Below are 19,475 nucleotides of genomic sequence, written 5' to 3' on the forward strand. Positions count from 1 at the left end.
TTCTGTTGGGAATAAGAACTGTCATTCCCTCTAAATACCGAACTGTCTTCATGGACTACTTGCATGAATCTCACAATGGCATGGTCAGAATGAAGTCTGAGGCTCGGGGTCATGTGTGGTGGCCAGGTATGGATGCTCTAATTGAACAGACGTGTCACCGTTACCGGGAATGTAACTTGTTTGAAAAAAAAACAAGTAAAACGCATCTAGCCAACTGGCCTAAAGAAAGTGAACCTTGGAGTCGAATACATTTAGATTTTGCTGGACCATTTTACGGACAAATGTTTCTTTTAGTGATTGACGCTTTCTCGAAATGGCCAGAAATAGTACATATATCCTCTATTACAACAGAAAAGACAGAAGAAGCGCTCAAGAATTTGTTGTGTAAATATGAAATACCTAGAACAATTGTCTAAGACAACGGAACTTCATTTACTTCGCAAGGTTTTAAAGATTTCTGTCTGCGTAATAATATCAAACATATTACGACTCCAGTAGCTCACCCAAGTTCAAATGGACAAGTGGAAAAAAGTTAGATACCTTCAAAAGAGCTATAACAAATTACAGTACAATAAAAAGCCTAGCTTGTTCACAGACAACTTGAGGACATTTTTATTTCGCTATCAAGCTACACCTCACACTGCAACTGGACAAACACCTGGATATTTGTTCTTAGGGCGTAATCTGCGAACTAAATTAGATTTTATCAAACCTTCACAAGACATAAACTCAAGAGATAAACCTTCTGAAGTGCTGCGATATAATAGAACCAGAGTATTTTCTATTGGGAGTAAAGTGTAAGTGTACATTAGTACTTTTGTTGAAGGGAAAGTAAAATGGAAAATAGGAACAATACTTAGACAGTTCGGTAGGGACACATGGATAATTGATTCTAATGGACACACTAAAAGACATACAAGTCAAATTCGGAAATGCTACCAAGACAATGAATCGGAAGAGGAAGACGACCCCTGCATTAAACGATTACCGCAGCTACTGTCTTCGTCGGATTTCCAAGTACGAAATCCAGAAGTACATGTTCGGAGTTCAGAAAACCATGGATCACCAGCTGCATTTCCTAGCCCTAGAACATTCCCTGCAGTAGCTTCACAACATCCAAATATCCCTCCTCAGCTCCGACCTAATTCGTTATATTGAAATAATACATTAATTCCAGTTAGAAGCAAATTAGAAAACTTTATTTAGACAGAAAGAGATTGATCTTTGAAACCATAAAAATTCGACTATCGTACTTTGGGCACTTTATAATTTTATCCATTCCTACGACTGTATATCTCACCAATACGCTATAAGAATAACTGTGGTGAGTTTACAATCAAATAATAGTAGTTAAAAACCTATAGTTTCAAAAATTCCTAAGGAGGACATATATGGGGCAGAACATTATATCTTAAATTAAAGTCAACATTCGTACCTTTGTCGGATCTGGATCTGATTATCGCAAAAACGTCATCTATAAGTTCTCAGACGAATTCGCCCCCCAAATCTCTCCATCGGAGATATTATGACTGCCCGGGCGGCCGGACGGACGGCGTTCTGGCTGTAGTGCTGTAGTGGTCTTTGCCTTTTTGGGAGAGGTCGGTGGGCTGGCGGCGGCTCAGTGGCTCAGTGGCTCAGTCTCAGTTGAGTCGCGGCGCGGGAGAGACGTCGAGAGCGTCGTGTGGAGTGTAGTGCCTAGTCTCCCTCGGGATAACCTGCTCATCTCCTTGAATACACTGTGAGTAACAATGTCTTCAGTAGCAGTACAAGAGTACATGTCCTTCAATCCTTAACTTGCATTACCTGTCTTGTCCACTTGTAGGTTACCAATTCAATCGAAAAATTGCTTTGGACGGTATTATATAGTTAATTTATTTTAACACATAGTTCGAATATGAATTGGCAATACATCACGCTTTTAAACATATTTCTCAGGATTTAAAAATGGCCTAAAAAAATGTTTTAAAATATTTTTGTAATGTACTAGTGTTATAGAGCTCTTTTAAACAAACAAGGTGGATATGCAATGTTATAAAATTTACTTGGCAAACCAGAAAATGTCGCCTTGAGAGGCGAGTAAACAAAACTTAGTGCCTTATAATAATAATTTAAAAAGTTTCTAGGCTAAAATATCATTTGTTTCAAAATTACAGTAGTTAAAATAACATTACGTGATGACAGATACTGCATCTCGGTACTTACGTATTAAACGGAGGCCACATTTTGTCAGCACGCTGCGGCGGTTATGTTAGGTTGGGTTATCGTAAATATTATGTGTGTAAGACTTTCCTCGCTTCGTTATGAATCGAACGATACCAGACGAGTTATACTTTCTATTATGATAACCCAACTTAACATAACCGCCGCAGCGCGCTGACAAAATGTGGCCTCCGTTTAATACGTAAGTACCTGCATCTCCTTTGAGGTACAAAGTAGGCTATATTCCATGCAAAATCGCAAAATAAAAAAATACAATTTCAAAGGGATTATAATGAACAAATCTACTCGTGTAAAGGTAAAGGGTTAAAATATTAACTAAATTCAGATTTTAAAATAGAGCCGATAGATTTGGTGACAGAACTACATGCTTTATAATGATAATACAGATAATACAGTCTGAACGAGAAACGAAAGAGCGAGACTCAATAAAGAAGTATAATCAAATAAATGGATACATTACATATATAACAGCAGCAGGTTTGCAGGAATACTAAATGTGTCTGAAGCAGTTATGCACGCAGTTATGACTTAAATAATTTAAGTAAGCTTAAATTAAGTAAGCTACAAAATCATCGTAGCCTAACTGTTTATTCTTGTGATCAACTCGACTATTATAAAACAGTATTTTAATTTTAAATGCCAGAAATTCTTTTACATTGGAATATTATGCCAAAGACTTTATAGGAAGCGGATTCACTTAGCTGCAATATGGGTCTGGGAAAGTGGTCTAACCATCATGTCTGTTGTTACTTCAGTACAACCTGACGTCAAAGTCTCTCAGTTTAAACTGTCATCAATCAGCTGTCTGACGGAAGTCTTTGCTATATTTTAGAAACCATTGATAATTTACGTTTTTCTAACAGGCTAGAAACATTTAATAATACCTTGTACCTTTTTTACAGAACACAATTAATTGGTCTTATCTTCTAATAAAAAAAACAAACTACTGTGTATGGGGTACGTACAAGGGATTTTGACAGTTTATTTTTTATTTTTATTGTTAGGTTAGTTTGTTATCATGACAAAAAAAAACTTTATCAGCCCAAACAAAAATAAAACAGCCATACTCATCCAGGAAACACATATTTTCCGGAATAGTAAAATATTACATCACTCAATGAGTTAATACTAACTTAAATGTTGACATGGTTACAGTAGATCTTTGTATGTAGCCGGTCGAATTCCTTGTATTTACTAGTTACGGCATTGCAGATATCCACTGAATAGAGAAACAATTTAAAAACAAAATAACGTTAATAATAATCGTCGTATACCTAAAAAATAGTATATAATCTTAATTATTTTGTTTTAATCAAATACATTTTCACGATATAGTTGACTTAATAAATGGTTTTGGATGGTTGCATTGAAACTTAGTTTGATGTCAAACACATTGATTCGTTACCACATAGTATAGAACCGGGCTTGAAATGGGTTGTCTATTAAACCAGGGTTTCTATCTCGTAATTAAGTTTTACGTTATCATTATGCAGTAATAACAGCAATCTCTGCGGCGTGTGCAGCATACGGTAGTCATGCTGGTGACGCCGCCGCGCCGCCGTTGCATTCCCTGCTACAACCCTACAGTCTACAGTTGTACAATCTACAATATAAAGCTCGTAGAATATACCCATACCTTATGCGTACATTGTGGTTGTATCATCTTCAGACAACTCGTTTGAAACGTTTGCAATCCAAGTTCTTCTTTGGCTGCGAATACGCGTTAATTAACTGACTCGTTGAACTATTTTAGTCCGGAGAGGATGAGATTTTCTGAAACATACATGAATGTAAAACATAGCGAATTATATTATAATGTTGCAGGGATTTATTAATATCAGCAGATGGATTATATTGATATCAATAGATATCTACAAAAGAGAAATATAGGACTAGTTGTGGGTTTGCCTCCATAAGGATAGCACTGGAGACTACCGTTTGTATCCAGCACTCTTGAGTCTGTATTCATCAGTCACTGTGATCTAGGCGGAGATGTTAAAAATTGTTTGAAAATTAATGTATTGGGAAAAGTAAAACAGATTTTGGACAACAAGAGTTAGATGCCTTTTACCTTAGTCTTCTTCGCAGTAGTCTTGGATAGTACTGAATCGTCGTCTTTTTTCCCTCTGTAGTGTTTAGTGTGTAAATAAGTATCTGTATATTGTGTTACAAGCCCATTTTGGGGAATGTCTTTATGGTGAGCAGCGATTTCATTGAATAATTAATTTATATTTTAATGAGGTTTATGTGTGACATACTCTCTGAATTTATTTCATAATTTTTACTACCTTAGCCAGTGTTACTGTTTTAATCTTCTGATTTTGTATCACGATATCACTTGGCAGTAGTCACGTTAAAATGCTTAAAAGATCAAGCTTACTTTCGGCTGAGTCCGGAATTATAATATTTGCTAACGGTTTTCAGCACTAATACAAAGCCTACACTGTGCTACCTAATTATAAATTCCAATGTATCAGCAATGTTCACTTACCGTCTGATCGTCACGTAAATCACACAGCGTGTACATGTAACGGTCTGTACTATAACTCACACCTACGTCACATAATGCAACCCAACCAGCTGTCCACTAGGCTCGCGGCGATAACTAGGCAATCACAGACATTACATACGTCCAGCCACGAATACTAGAAAAATAAAGGATTCGTGCAACCAGCCAATGATAATTACACATCGGTAGGTAGCCAAACAAGATCAGAAATATTGTTTTTATTTGTACTTACAAAATAGAAAATGGTACATGTAATAGATCAGTCACAGGATTGTTAATATCAATGTTGGTTTGGTCATCATTTCACATAACCTTTCTATAGTGTGTTTTGTAACTTTTACATTTGTAGACTTTTACTGGTAAATATTGACTACATTGGTTGATAATTGGAAAGTGATAAAAATGGCCTAAACATAATAAAATATATTGTAATAATCGCACCCAAATATTAGAGCAGATAAACTGCTTTATTACATTTTTATTTCCCGATTAATGTGTTTTAAAGCAGGACAAAAGCAGTGTCTGGATCTTGAGTTTGCCAAAGATGCAAGTGGTTCAAAGTACATAAAATAGAAAACGTGCAAATTTGTTTATCATCTGATAGCGAACTGTTAAACTTCCCATCGCACATTTGTCCATGCAGTTTCCTCTTTCAGAATGAAATATCTACAAAAGGCCGCGATCTTACTAGTTTATACCAGCGGTTTTGCTACGTATCATTCAATATCGTATGCTTCTGGGCCAGTAAGTACGACCGATGGCTATGGCGCTGCTAGAGATAGCACCATGACAGATGTATGTGTGTGGCCTCTGGAATTATCACCTCGCTGTACAAGCTTTCACTGACTTAACGTCAAGACCTGATATGTAACTGGTTACAGTTAGTCAACAGCTTACGTTTACGTGTCAAAGGTAAGGATAATACAGCACAATCCACACTATCAAACGACATTAGCATATACACCATATCGGTTTATTATGACGATAAAAAGATATCAATTGATTGTTTTATGTGCTCCAACAGTTAGTAAAATATAGGACGAACATATTAAAAGAGTTTATTTAATTTTCAACAATAGTTAGTCTCTCTATACAAATTTATTTAGCCTATTTCAAAAGCTGATGACTTAAGTAAACTCTGGAAAAAAAGCTATCCAGATTAACTTCTGGTACAGTAGTTGATACGGCTAAATCTTATGACATTATCAATAGTTTTGGGACAAAACTAATGTACAGTTTTAATAAACGGTACAATTTTGGAAATTATTATCCTGCTAGCACAAGAATGATAAGTTTAGAACATCTTGACTGCGCTTTAACGTTGGGCTTATGTTAGGTCGAGTGTAGATACTGTATAGAGTTGTAGGAAGATAAACGTAGATATTAACCTCTTACCCATTATTCCAACGTTGTGGTACGGGGGACTAATGCGAGTCCATTCCCATTCTTTGACCTACTGAAGACGTTTTAACGCATCACCCGATGACTCGCTGTCGTCTTTGGATGAAACTGAGTTCAATGTTGAGAAAGTCTAAGCTTCGTCATCTTCATCATCCACATCCAGTCAGACAACATCTAGGGATCGAGGCCGCGTCCAATCATAACATGCTGCATCAGCGTAGAGGACCATTGTAACGTGCAATTGTTGTGAGTCAAGTAGATATTTTACATGGTCTAGTCTGTGTATGTGTACCCCTCACGATGGTAATGTAGTATTAACTAGTTTTTAGAACGCATTTATATAATAATGCGTTACGTTTATTCAATTGTTTCAATTTTCCAGTGTGATTTCAATTCTGTTCGTAATGATTGAGTGGCACTGTTTCGCATCTTTTTTCTTCGGTTCGAGTAAAAATTCACAATTATCATTTTAATGACAAGTCATAAGAATAAAAAAAAATACTTTGATATCAAATTAAATAGTTTTGCAGCTAAGTAATATATCTTATATTACTTAATTTATGCCACAATTCCAAAGTTGTATTTTTATATAAAATGGAAATTTACTATATTTTAGGTAGCATGGACTACAATGAAGTTTCCCAGTAAACCGACTAAAATACACTTAAAAGACAAATGAATTATCATTTTAACTCATATACCTTAAGTTCTTACATATTTACTTGGATTATTTCAATCTTTAGTATCCTATTCACATCTCCTCTGTACTGAAGGCATTACACACGCCAATAATCTTATGTACTTTATATAGTATAATAATCAACAGCATTGTTGTGATTGAGATGGCCGTGATGTCAATGCGCACGCGCAGGTCACCGACCCTGTGACCAATCCGCCTCGCTCCACCTCCGGCTTGTCAAATACTGTACTGCTGCAAATCTATTGTAATTAGTACTATCGTACAACTCAAACCGAAGGCCAAGTCGAAAATAGTTATTTGTGTAACTCACTTTTGCTGCACACGAGAGAAATGTTAACGCAAGAGTGGAAGAGTCGTAGGCGAGTGTGGAAAGTTTCTCGAGTGCAGCAAAGGCAGTTTGCACACGCAATACACAATATATTTTTTCTACAGTTACTATAATGCATATAAATAATTATTCTTTTAAACACTGTACAACACGTGTTTAAGTTAGGTTAAATCCAAACATTAAACGAAATGGCAAACGGTGCATCAGCTCGTAGTCGCAATATCTTTAAGTGTTGTTGCCAACTTATTTTCAAGAGTAAAATTCACAAATCTTCATGTGAATTTGTATGTTGTATCACGATAAATAGGGAAATGAATTCCTAATCACGCATAACAACAGCGTATACTAAACAGCATCACCGATTTAACCAGTGTGACGAGTTCTGAATGCAACATTTAGCCCTGCCATTACTCCAAGGCCTACAAATGTAACGCTGTGCCTAGTGCCGACCTCCAGCCCCAGTCCATGACATCTATACGACAACTGCATCCACTCGCGACCTTCACGCTTTGTATTGGCGTCATCAATCAATTACTGCTCAGTGTTCAGGGCACGCCGGAGTTCCGGGGGCGAAGAGCACAACTCTTTCTGGAGGCTGTACTGTTGGTGGCAGTGGTAGACCTTGCACAGAATATTTTACTGGGATGGACAGTTTACACAAGATTTGGATACATTTTCCATTTTGTTTGGTTTAATGATTCACGAATAGATCCTCAATTTTCATTTCAAATCTTATTCATGAAAGGTAAATATATACTCAGACTCACTACATCATAGGATCGTGCGTTTCTGTTTATTAATGGACTCGCCCTGAGAAAATTGTCATACGATAGCTAAAGAGCAGTCCAACTCGTTTTGCCTTTTTAATTTATGCAAACTTTGTAGCCTTAGTTAATGGTATACTCAGTAAAAGTTTATTTTATTTTCAAGACCTATAATGTAGAGGAATTCCGTGAATTTGAGATGAGTGGGTGGAAAAGTAAGGCAAATATAAGGCTCCAGCCAGACTGACGGTATAAAGTCGCGACTGTTTCTGTAGTTTACGTCTGGGATAGAGCGACCTTGAACTTTGCATCGGTCGAGGACTCCGACACCACCTTCAGGAGAAACCCAACTGGCGACTGCTTTCTCGATGAAAGCTGCTGAAGACACAAAACTGAACTTCCTGCTACTCGACGTCGCGGATCACGGGACATATCGCCAATAACAAGCGTTGTGCGAAGCGAAAGCGGAAATGAGCAAGCCATGGTGAATCTGGCGGGTAAATCACTTTCTTCATAGAGTCGAGATGTGAAGACATCGGTGACACTTTCACCTGGGGATGAAGTGTGACGGTGATGTCAGAAACGGGAAGTAGAATGCAGAATGTCAAGCGATGCTAAGTCACCGTTCCTCTGTTGCAATCGGTTATATTACGGTTGTTTTATTAAACAATCTTAAAATATTCCGGTTCACATGAAACTAATCGTCTCTTGTTGTTACAAGTTTCTCGCATTCGATTAGTTTTTCATCGGATTCCCCTGTGTCAACACTTCTGTCTGAACAAATAATTAGGATTAGGGACAAACATATTAGGTGTTAAATGGTATCATACCAAACATTGTAGATAAATCAAGTGAAAATGCATCATCTACCACTCTGATAACATAAGGGACGCTTAATCTCAAGATGAAAACCATTATTTATAGCAGCGTATAACAGGTTTACTACCTGTACTGCAATAGTAAATGTACAATAAAACTAAATGTTTCTTTTCTTTTCAGATCTCCATAACAAATTCTACAATTTCGTATAATTAGTTGTCGTTTACGTACAGAACATATCTTACTCCAATAAAAATCGCTCCTTTTTAAATTGTTTTAAGCCTCAACAACACTACAAATTATATGCTTCCTCTCTAAACAATTGACTGAGAAACTTCGTTTTGTACAAATTTAATAACTTCTTTTTTCTCAAAAGTTTTTCTTTAACCTGTCATCCAAACACAAAACAGCTGTTGTGTAGATCGAGAGAGAGAATTACAACTGTGTAACAGCTATCGAGTCATCTCTCATGCCTAATGACACCTTTACACTTGTAAATGTTATCGACACACTTAGAGGCTTTGATTGCCTACTTTCAAACCCTTTAAACCGGTCGCCTAATCGTAAAACTCGTTTAAGACGGTTACGGTTGGATAGAGGTCGAACAAAAAGTCGAGCCTTCAGAAGTTGTGCGATCGAGCGATGTGTAATTGGGCATTTAATGCGATAACAGAGGGAACAGAAGGGACAGCCGTAGTCGCAATGGGTCTGTGTTGAATAACACTGATCATTACTGTCACAAACCGTCCTTTCGGGGCGAACAATTCGACCGTCTCTTTTACAGACTGTTTTCGTAACACTCGAGGCACACTGTGATATAACGCCCCTTTCAGAGTCCATAGAAGGTGATTGCTGTTGTAGGAAACGACGGCTGTTCGTTCAGTTCTGCACTGGTTAGTAGTGTTTGGTAGGAGGATCACGAGATAGACAAAGAATAACACAGGGATTATTTCCATGCTCGTGGATGATGATGCTGAGTATTGTCGAATGTGGTTACAGTTGTCGACCTACTGTAATAAGCAAACGGGCATTTAGAATGAAATGAGCATACAACCAAGCTCCATGCTTAGTGTAGTAATAGTAGTGTTTCAATTGAAGTCAGTTTTCGGTACAGTCGTAAATGAATACCCACAAAATTTCACTAGAAATGAGAGCTAATCAACACATTCCATATTTAACATTGTAGTGGACTCAAACAATATTTTGCTTAATCTTTGTCCGTTCGAACCGGGTTGAGCGAAGCTGAGCTGAGATCAATAGACAAGAAGCAGAGGCATTGTAAGTACGTGACGAGTATACACGACAGTGGCACGGAGACGTTGTTGATGCTGACCATGACACACGGAGACGTTGTCACAACGGTAAACTGTAAACTGTGACTGTGAGCGACAAACAACTCTTGACGGAACTGCCATTACACTTGTGGTCTTTGACGAATCCCCATTGTTCGAGGCTTCCCGGTTCACTCCAGGAAGATTGTATTATGCGTAATTGAAATTAATCACTTTTTAGCATTTTACTTTTACATTATTCACACACCACGCCATTGGGCATAGAGATGACAAGAGACTAATTTACTTCATCTCTGTTGTATAAATATCCCGATTAATGTCCCTGCATACATAACAGGGGCGAGCATAAAAGAACAATAGTAGGCTATGTTAAACACACGAATCTTGTATAATGAATCAGTGGAACAATGTAAATGCAAGAGTTCCGGACTTGGACTCGGAGACGCAGGATGTGGACGGCTCGCTCTCAATCCCAGCAATTGGCATCTGGGTGATTTAGAGGCCGTACTCTGATGACAGGCGATAAGAGTCCAGGTGTGACTGTGAAATGGACCGAAAACTGCTGCAGATTGCACTCATCCGGCCAACCACCTCCAACTGGTGTAGGACATTCGACAACCATTGTTGTGCAGAATTAAAGCACAGTATGTTAGAAAAAAGTCGTGTTCTCGTCTTAAAGTCAGTTAAACTATCTGCTGCTTTGTCCATGAGATTTGATAAAGACAAAATATAAAGAGCTATTTAACACACACTTTAAAATATGTCATATTGTGTAACAAATCTGTATTCCACTTGAATAATATTATGTCGTTAGATAGTATAATATTGAAGTTTATTATATTTAGCACCTTGGTTTACCTCACTTTCATCGAGTCGAGGTCCATAATGTCCGGAGCCGGGCGTGGTGCCAGAACAAACGGCAAGGAAGACTTTGTCTCGACGCAGACCGTAAATAGTAGTTGTGAAATCAAGACATTGTTATTGAAATTTCTCCAGTAACTCAAAGCGGGAGCTTGTTTCTGTAACTAATGACGTGACCGGGATGTTCAAAGGAGAAGGAGAAGAACAAAGCGTTGAGTCGATCCTTCATCGCCCAAACTCTAGTAGGCCACAAGGACTAAGTAGGACACGTATTTTTTACTAATTATTTTACTTTTTAAACCACAGACTTATGTGGTTTTCATTAGAGACAGATAATTTGTAATTTTATAATGCCGTAAAGTAATATGTGTAAACGGGTCAATAATTAAATCTTGTTAAAAAAATTTAAAAAAACTTTCTGCTTTAGAGACAGTTCTACAAAATAACTAATAAAACAATTATACATCAATATTTGTTTTACATGAAGAATTAAGTTATCTGCCTAATCTACCCCAAAAATCATAAAATTGGGTTGATATTTTATGGGTCTGTATAATCGACTCATAGTACATTCGAATTATGAATTTAATATTTGCTTAGCAGAAATTAAGTTTTGCTATAAATTAAACAGCTTGTATGAGCGCTACGCTTATGCTACAAATTAAAACTTTATACTCCCTGATCCTTAAACCCCTCGTGGTAATGACTTCTCTCAGTATATTAGTTTGAGACGAGAGACGAGATGTTAGCAGACTAGAGCGGAAGTGGATGTATCCAACATCATCTAGATTTGCGTTATGCTCTGGTTTACCGAATAAGTAGAACCTTTATGCTAAGCTAGTCACTATGGTATTCCAACTAAATATGATTATACAACTTCTTTCATTCTAGTCGACTTTGCATTTTATTTCCTTTAAAACATTTGTTACAGATTTTGTTGTGTGAACTCCAAACAGTCCAAGCCAAACACGTAGATAACTAGTCTCTTATTTCAAGTAATTTTCTTAGGTGAAGTGAAGCAAGGGAAGAACAGTTAATGTTTCTATAAGGTTTTAGCAAATATACTGTCATTGTAATAGTTTTGAAACCGAAGATGATAAAATTTGTGTTTGTTGTTTGATCATTTTAAACATGAACATGTATACAACATACAATAACATGACAATAACATGGCGGAAATGTACAAACTAGGAAATACAAGACTACAAGCAATTTATTATCATTATTCTATACGTGTAATGAGCTGCAATGTTACAATTAGTTGAATAACAGGTTGTACATACATAATTATAAGGCGGATAGCCGCATTTCAATAATTAGTAGGCAAAGTGCATCCTATCCACACCTAGATAGGTGGTAAAGCGACCTTGAATTGGACATTAATAGATGTTAAGTTGGACGTGATTCGCGTATAAATGCGACATCGATAACAATTTTAAAGATAATTTTTTTTTGTAATGTATATCTTATAAGGGACTCAATGTTTTATTTTCCCTAATCCGCTACTTCCCCGAACACAGGAACCATTGCGGGTCCGTCATATCTGCAACATCAGCATTCGTTTAGCTAAAACACCTTGATGTTACAACTTGTAGAAAAATCCCGTATTGGTCTCAATTGAAGTTCCAATAAAATGTTCTGCGTATTGATGAAAATATTATTTTTAAGGTCAATATTGATTATATGTGATGGTCCATAGCACGCGGCCTTTAACGTGTATGAACAAGCAACAATCGAGCCCAAAACATGATGAGGGCGGACAAAGTTGGCAAAGTTTCAGAGTGAATGCTGTGTTGTTTATAGGCGAAAGCTCCCCAAGGTGTTTAAGTCAGGGCTAAGTCTATTGTCTGCATAGAACAAGAAGTAACTTTATCTTTAAACAATATTGTATACATGTCCTTTTAATGTTTATTGCTAAGATTCATCACTTTCTAGCACCCACAAATTAGTTTTAAACATTTATCAGACTACTTACTTGAAAATACCACAATTTAAAAAGTTGGAAAGGCTTCAGCAGTATAAAATAAATAATGAAATCTTAGTTACTTCAATATTTCACACTGATAATCAAATTTTATCACGTCTAAAACAATATTACTGTATTGCATCACGGAAGACAGTTAGTTTTCTATACTGCTCAATGAAATAATCTTAAGTATACCTTCCGGCTTAGATTATAATCGGTTATAGTTTACTAATATTTCCCTTTTTCACATAACAGTTTTTCGATCAAACTTGAGGTTTATTTTAACAAATTACGTCATATTAAAGTTAGAAAAGTAAACTCAAGAAGTTAAAATGGAACTACTATTTACTCAACAAGCTATTTTCCAAGCACAGCAGCGTGGGCTTTCGTTGAGTCTTTGCCAGAAAAATTATCAACATTATTCTATTGTGAGTTCTAATAGTAGCTTATGACAATTTAATGATAGCTACTTTTCTAGTACTAATACAGCCTTTGATTGTCAGGTGCAGTGTGTAATGCATATTATTTTGATAAACTACAGCCTTTTAAACAGTAGTACACAAGTAGAACAGTGTTATACCATAGAATAAATACACTTCATCTATGGTTATACTATAAACAGGTAAACTATATGATTGGCTCACGCTTCTTGATCACTAGTTATAACAGTAATACAAAAGTAATAATTTATACGTAGTTCAAAGTTCATGTCGAAATAAAGTATAGCGCAACACTGTTAAATTGTCTCATATATTTATCTATTCTGTGTGAAACGGAAATGTACAAATAAGGATTTCATTTGTGCAGGAAGATCTGCCAAAAACTTGCAGGTTGTCGATCGAAGTCACTGCTCGGGGCTTAGTGGGTTGATACAACAATAGCACGTTTACTGCGTACAATACCAATGGAAACATGCGATCTGACGGAGGAAAAAGTAAGCTCCACTTGTAGCTTCTTAATCAACCTTCATATTATCCACGAACAATGTTATTTTTACATAGCACATTTATAAAAACAAAGTCGTAACTACACACATTTTGGTTACGCAATGTTAGCTATTTTTTTACACCCGCAGTTAATTCGCTACTGCGGCTATTGTATACACTGGAATGGAAAAAACCAAGACATCCAACAATAAGGCCTTTAACGAAGATGTATATGTCTTGCTTGTATCAGTCTAATCGTAAATATCGGTAGTTCATTACTTGACTTGACTTATCGGCCACGACTAGGCCGGCATCGATTAGCAAGTCTGATCTGGTTCTAATGAACATGTCGATCAATGTCTAATCTATTCACCTGTCAATCTTCTCAGCCTCCGTAAGTCACAGGTATTTACACACATTTGCAAACCCACGTAATACTGGTTTATTAGTAGATACGTCCGTTGAATCCTAACAATTTGTAAATGTACTACAGTATTTGTTCATAAGTAATGGTATATTGATGTACTATGTTAAACTCAATTGACAGACAGTATTTTATCTTGAATTATTCTCCCAAGTGGAGGTGTTTAGGGATAATCTAAGTAAAACTACGACGAAAAACGAATTTAAACTATAAAATAATCAAATGTATTTCTCATTAATGTTTTCATGACAAGGAACAATATTGGACACAAAACAGACAGCTGATAGTAAATAAACATTCACATCATCTGTAGTATGACTATTACAAATAACAAAAGGCAGGCATTTTCAACACTTTCCCTTATTTGCATAGTCACTCCGAGAGTACAAGATTTTCTTGCAGGACTTGAAGTCTTGGTTGAGGTATAGGGTTCGTTTCATTTCAGTCTGACTAGTCGCTGTGACTAATCCGTCATCAACATAGAGTGCAACAATGATTTTTCCAGCAGGGGTAGGACAAATGTAGACGCAGGGATCTTCACAGCTCTGTCGAAATCCTAAGCCTTTCATGAAGTCGTCAAACCGTTTATTCCAGCATCGAGGTGCCTGTTTCAGGCCGTATAAGCTGCGTTTGAGACAACAAACACGATTTGTCCCATCTGAATATCCTTCAGGCTGCTTCATAAAAATCTCTTCTTCAACGTCTCCGTACAAGAACGCAGTTGAGACGTCAAACTGCCGTAGAACCATCTTCTCAACAGCTGCGATGGACAATATTGATCGAACGACCTCCAGACGAGCAACCGGGCTGAAGGTTTCGGCATAATCAATACCAGGTCTTTGCGCACATCCTTTGATGACCAATCTCGCTCGATATTTGTCAACACTTCCATCAGGATTGCGCTTTATTCGGTAGACCCACTTGTTGTTGATAGTCTTCTTTCCCGGAGGGAGTTCGGTCAATTCCCATGCACCGTGTTTATGCATGGACGCCATTTCTTTGTCCATTGCTGTTTTCCATTCAGCACTATCTTCTGAACTGATGGCTTCAGTGTAAGACTTAGGTTCATCGTCAACAAGAAGAACTTCGGCAAAGTTTGACGAGATGTAATCGTTTAGCCACTCGGGTTGCCTTCTTTCCCGAGTCGAGTGCCGAGTTGCAGGATCGTTGGATAACTCTCCATCTTCACTATCACTGCTACTTGACGGGTCCTCAGTCGGTATAGGCGCATTATTACCCTTCACTGGAGAACTAGGCTCGTCAATAGTCTCTTCAACTTCTTGCCAATCTTCTTCGATGTCATTGGTTTCATCAATCTTGATAGGCCACTCAACATTCTTGTCACAGTCTCCGACGATTTCGTGAAAAACGACGTCACGAGAGACTACGATATCTCTTCTCTCTGGGACGTAGATTCGATATCGTTCATCGCCATCGTATCCAACCAGGTAACCAACCACAGCTTTCTTGTCCATTTTCCGCCTCTTCTGCACAGGAACATGGACGTAGCACGCTGGTAGCAGCTGACCACTCGCAGATGTTTGATTCTCGGCTTTTGACCAAACCAGAGCTCAAAGGGTGATTTGTTGGCAACTGCTGACTTTCCCACTCGGTTCAAAACGTAGCCAGCAGTGATGACAAGTTCCGCCCAGATCGCTGCAGGAAATGTTACATTTGGATTGGCGTACTTGAAGGTCCGGGCCATTTCGACGATTGTTCTGTTCTCTCTCTCCACAGCACCATTTTGTTCGGGTGTATACGGTGCTGTCAGACGTTGGTTAACACCATATTCTCTGAGAATTTGACGAACTTCAGTGTTGTCAAACTCACCACCGTTGTCGCTGATAAACTCTTTGACGTGATGACCAGTTGTGCGTGCTTTAGACAACACTTCACGCAACGCTTCCTTCACCGCAGATTTTTCCCTTGCGACAAAACAGTATCGGCACCTTGAAAAGTGGTCTTTTATGACGATCAACATTAATGAGAAATACATTTGATTATTTTATAGTTTAAATTCGTTTTTCGTCGTAGTTTTACTTAGATTATCCCTAAACACCTCCACTTGGGAGAATAATTCAAGAGGTTATGGGCCCAGCATCGTTTTAAGTACATAACAGTGTTGGGAAATCTAGTCTACTACGTACACGGTAAGAACAATTTATACTGGCGTATTTTTCTGTCTCAAAAGTATTATTTATTTGGTATATCTTTCGATCGAGTTCGTCCAGCTCTACAAATGGAGTACGTGAAAGGTATAAAACCATTGAAAGGAGCAGAAGATTGGCCGACGTGGAAAGATCGAGTGTTGGACGTTCTAGAGTTGTTCGACGCGGTTGATATCGTCGAGGGAAAGAGAGAAAAGCCTACCCTCTCTGAGCCTCCGACTAAAGCCGAAAAGGAAGAACTTGAGAAATTCAAAAAATCCACGACTCAGGCAAAAATAGTCATTTCTCAGTGCGTTAGTGATGATCTACATCAACGTATTTCCGGAAGATTATCAGCTAAGGAAGCGTGGGACATTTTGATCGAGCAGTTCGATAACAAGGCAGAAGATCAGTTGTTTCGTCAGTGTTTGGATTTCTTCAGTATGGAATGGGATGATACCGAGGATGCCCCGACCGTGCTTTCAAGATTGAAGAATCAAAACCGCGAATTTGCAGCTGGCCTCAAAACGCGTAACATCCAAACAGTCGAAGATTTTCTTGAGCTCCTGTTTGTGTCAAAAGTGTTACACATTTTGCCGAAGCGTTTTGAATCGTTCAAGTCTAGCTACTTACTTATGAAGGCAAACGAGAGCAAGAAACTTGAAGATGTTTCATCTGCATTGATCCTTCATGAGCGTAATGTTGCTCATACGTCAAAAGCTGGTGACATTCTTAGTGCCACAAACAGCGGTGGTCAGAAGAACAAGAAACCAAAAGGTGACACTTCGTGCAAATACTGTTCGGGGAAAGGTCATTGGATTCGCCAGTGTTCTAAATGGAAAGCTGACGGCAAGCCTGCGTATCCAGCTCGAGCTAACGGCATTAGCACTAGTTCAAAAACTAGTGACACTGATAAGAAGAGAACGAAGTGCTCGCAAGTTAACGTGACCGACAACCGAAGTGCGCTGATTTCCATCAGCAGTGACATGAATATCGTGAACACCAACGACCAGTGGTGGATCGACAATGGCGCTACGCGGCACATTACGTCAAATCTGAGTTGGTTCACGGAGTACAAACCTTTTCCTGCAAACTCGAACGCAACAGTAAAGGCGGCGGGAAAGGAAGTTATAAAAGCTCTTGGCAGTGGAGTCGTTGAAGTAGCGAACTATGAAAATGGAAAACTGGAAACGTTCACACTCAATGATGTCTGGTATGTTCCTGACGTTTCTCGGAACTTAGTTTCCATTCTCGCAGCTCATGATCGAAATCCTAATCGCAGGTTTGAATCGACTAATACCGAGTGTCGATTCACTATTAACGAACAAACTGTATTCAAAGGTACTCGAAACTGTGGTGGAACTTTGTATCGTGCCTCATTGCACACAGTTCAACCATCTGAGGTTTGCGCTAATGCAGCAGAAGACAATCGAATTCTGCAATTATATCATGAGCGCTGGGGTCACATGGATAAACGCTAAGTCCGATCGAAGCTCGAATCCGAAATGGGTATCAAAGTGCCAGCCAACTACGAGATCTGCGAACCGTGTCAGTTCGGAAAGGCACACCGTCTACCGTTTGGAACACGAGAACGCCCCTCAGCCCCCGGTGAGTTGTTATCCGGTGATGTTTGCGGCCCGTTTGACCCATCCTTCGGAGGTCGCCGATACTTGATCGTCATAAAAGACCACTTTTCAAGGTACCGATACTGTTTTGTCGCAAGGGAAAAATCTGCGGTGAAGGAAGCGTTGCGTGAAGTGTTGTCTAAAGCACGCACAACTGGTCATCACGTCAAAGAGTTTATCAGCGACAACGGTGGTGAGTTTGACAACACTGAAGTTCGTCAAATTCTCAGAGAATATGGTGTTAACCAACGTCTGACAGCACCGGCAGGCATTTTCAACATTTTAAAGTAAACAAAACAAGTAGCAGATTATTATCAGTGTTACCCACACTATGATAGTGCATTACAATTTTCATATACAGTATAGCAAAAAATACCATATCAAACTCATGCTAGCATTGTCGGTGGGTTTTAGATTAGTGGTTAGTGTCTTGGACTTGGAGTTGAATTCGACCCCTGGCATATTTAAGACGATACTAAGGTATGGACCACATTGCATTGAAATCTATTTCAACAAAAGGCTTTTCGTGAGAACATCAAAAACATAAAAGCTATTATGATACAGATTAGTTTTATAAAATAAAATAAAATACACCGTATCGAAATGCAATCTTGATTCATATTGACTGATGTAAACCTATCTTAGTCATGATTAATCAGCATCAAATCCATTAGATCGGGTCCACCATAGAGCAAAAATCTCTCATTTACATGTGACTCCACCTCTCTCCCGGGAAACGACACTTGACTGGGTGACGTCACATTACGTCATCAGCATCAGCTGGCAAGGGGCGGTGCCCACGCGGGTAAACAATGTAGCAGTGACGTCACACCGTACTACCACTTTCTATGGAAGAAATGCTTAAATTTTTAGAGGTTTTTTTAATTTTCCAACTACAAAACTTATCACTTTTCTTCATTTTTCAGCATAAATCTTTACTGTGTTCTTCAATATATTTTTCTTAAATACCTTTATAATCACCATCATAAACTTACCATTTACACAATACAACTCTGTTTTGCACATCCAACTACAGTATTTCAGAAGAGAAATACTCTTGATTTGATTCGCTTAAACACAAAATCCTTTGCAAAAATTGAATTTATTAAATAAATCCACAAAATAAGAGCTAATACTATTTTTATATAGCAGTAGTTCATAAATGTAGTGCTTAAACTATTTGCAGTTTTCCTGAAGAACTGTAATATGAAAAAATATCCCGGGCTAGAGTTTAGCGTCTCAAGATCAAGATGTGAAGGTAGGCATAAGAATACTATTCGCAGTCCCTTGTATCGAGGTACAAAAGTAATGTTGATTGAACTCTTTCTTGTGCAATTACAAGGGTGTAAATAAATAGAACGTTATCCCACGCTGTCAGAGGTTGTACAGCGTAGGACCGCTCCCATGACGTGGCAGGACCAAGGCTGTAACAGATGGATGATCCTTACCGTCACCGTCACTGTCTGAGGACCGAGGACAAACTCTGGCAAGGC

At 38.2% G+C, this 19,475-nt stretch overlaps 1 protein-coding gene across 4 annotated transcripts in view; it reads left to right on the forward strand.

Annotated features, from left to right (window-relative positions):
- The first annotated feature begins 1,624 nt into the window (after positions 1-1,624).
- The window catches only part of LOC128988211 (uncharacterized), a 177,260-nt gene continuing 159,409 nt past the window's right edge, over positions 1,625-19,475 (forward strand). For 3 of the 4 annotated variants that reach the window (XM_054409482.1, XM_054409480.1, XM_054409483.1), the window contains exon 1: positions 1,625-1,738. The gene's annotated coding sequence lies outside the window, so the exon portion shown is untranslated. The remainder of the gene's footprint in view (positions 1,739-19,475) is intronic. The other variant, XM_054409481.1, reaches the window with a different exon arrangement.

Source organism: Macrosteles quadrilineatus, unplaced genomic scaffold, assembly GCF_028750875.1.
Source record: "Macrosteles quadrilineatus isolate MER2022 unplaced genomic scaffold, UCM_ALF_1.0 Scaffold_2__2_contigs__length_208266976, whole genome shotgun sequence".
NCBI classification, from domain to species: domain Eukaryota; kingdom Metazoa; phylum Arthropoda; class Insecta; order Hemiptera; family Cicadellidae; genus Macrosteles; species Macrosteles quadrilineatus.